Raw genomic sequence first — 2,500 nt, forward strand, 5'->3', positions numbered from 1 at the left:
TAATTGGGTAGCCATTAAAGGCGTCAACATGAGCTAACCAAAATTTCAATTCTTGTAAAACTCCTTCGTTTGCGACAAGTACATCGTTCCAGGATTGCCTCAAGTGATGAAAAAATACATCTGCCTGGTAAATAACCTGGCAACAAGCCCAACAGCAACAGAAAGTGAAATTACAAATCCGGATACACTTGCAACTCTTCTAACTTTAAGGTTAGGAAAATCATTAATTAACTCAGTCAAAATTGACTTCAGCTTAACAATCATTTTTCTCTAGAACTACGAACCACATACGAGCTGTATCTATAATAACGCCTAACCACACCCCTAATTGCCGGGGCCTCCCAATTGGATTTCTTCTCGTTATACCTCCAACCGGAATTTAGGAGATCAGATTTGACCAACTTGCTCGCAGTCTGCGCGTCAGGTAAGGTTCTGCAACCAAAAATACCGTCATCAATATATAAAATGGCGAAAATACCGAGCGATCTCCATCGAGCGACAAGTGGCTTCAACATCTTTGTAAACAAATGGCAGGCTGATGACAAGCCAAATGGCAATACTCTAAAAACGAAATATTTTTCCACGCCATTGGTGGACCAAGAAAACCCTAAATATTTCCAACAGTTGTAGTTAATATCCAAGTGGTGATAACCGGACTCGATATCAAAAGTAAAAAACCAAAAATTCCATTCTCTAAACATGAATGCGAGAGTGAGGAGGCTTTCATATTTAAATTTAAACTTGCGTACAAAAGGATTAACAGATCTACTGAGATCCAGAACCAGACGTAACTGCGGCCACGAGCGACAGAAAGAGGATTGCAACAATATGGTCTAGAAAATACTTCTGTCGCGCATCTATTAATAACTAACTCGTTGATAGCATTGGCAGCAAATTCTGCATGATCTAAAGCACTTTTGTTGTTCTTATAAAACAAGGCGGAGGTATAATGGTAAAAGGTATAATGTAAATAGTCAATAAGACTCCAATCACAAATGCAGATAATTGCAAATTCTCAAACCACCAATTCTTGCGAGCGTTAATACGGCCTTGAACAGACGGAACGGGCGAAGATTCAGTTACCTCAGCAGCATTCTTTAAACCACGTAACTCTAACAAAAAATTGGTATCACCTGGCTCTTCTCGTATCCCCAAAAAAAAAATCGTCAGTCCCACTGATTTCACTTAGCGGTTCCTTGGCTTGGAGGCGGCATGTAGGTAGATTGCGCTGGTAATTGGACCAAGTTACGCTGCCAAGAGAGGGCATTGTTGCTGTCACTAGCGGTTGGATACTTTGATCTCCAGCAACTTCTCCAGAAATGGCCAGGCCTGTTACACAGGAAGCATGTGCTCAAAGGAGTAAAAGCAGAAGATGCATTAGTAAATCTGGTAGAAACACGCCTAAAATCAGGCCTAAGCTTATTAGCTTTCTTAGCTCTTTCGGCTTTTTTCTTGTCTCTTAGATTTCCGACTTCCTTGAGTATCTTACGAATTCGCTTTTCATCTGTCTCATCTTCGGCAACCGGTATTTGTTTGTATTCTGTTACAAAATCCCAGCCATGCAAATTTGCGAGCAGTATATGTTTCATTCTAATGGCAATGGCATTCTTACCTTCCTCTAAGGCGTTCGCAGCTTCCACAAGTTTACCAGAGTGAAGCGCATCCACAGCAGAATCAATATAGCTGGCTACTTTTTCCTGATGCTGGTACTGCTCTTCGTTCCCTTTATATTTAAATGTGTGTGGAGCGAAATTTTCAAGACGAATTTTCTTAACTGCGAGGTTGATGGATTCGTCGTTCTGACGATCAAGCTCGTCCTTGAATGAAGCTAGCTCCGCAGAAAGAAAGTTTTTTAGCTCCGAAATAGCCGGCAAAGGCGCAGTAGGAGGCTGAGAAGGATCAGCTCTAAAACCAAAAAACATAGCTTGTATTTCTGGACTCACCAACAAGCTTAGTTACAGTTCTTGGTGGCTATCCAGAAGGCGAACGTCTTCCTCAATCGAATGCAACGTATTTCAGGTTTTCTAACTAATATAAAGTTAGGATACAGTTCTTGGTGGCTGTCCAGAAGGCGAGATAGTGAAAACTAGAAATTCCACTTTTTATACCAAATAATTAGCATATAATATATGCAGTTACATAATCATGAACAAAAAGTAAATACGAAACAATTGTTCAAAATATGTGAAGCCTTATTTTAGAAACAATGTGAATACCTTGAATTATAGTAATGCTACGAACCGTAACGAACACGCTTTCCAACTACTCTTTGTTCCGTTGGAAAGCATTATTCTCATTTGCATTAGATTCGGCACATGATACGTTCGACGTTTGAAACGGGCCTTAGTGAACAAATTTGCCAGGAAGAGTATATTCAATGAATATACGTACTCTTTTTTCAAATTGTCAAAGACAAGACAAACAAGTACTTTTACCAACAACGAAGATCAGTATTGAATGTACTTTATTGAAATTTGTTTTGTACAAATTTATTGCGACG

Source organism: Montipora capricornis, chromosome 14 (assembly GCF_036669925.1).
Source record: "Montipora capricornis isolate CH-2021 chromosome 14, ASM3666992v2, whole genome shotgun sequence".
Classification (NCBI taxonomy): Eukaryota; Metazoa; Cnidaria; class Anthozoa; order Scleractinia; family Acroporidae; genus Montipora; species Montipora capricornis.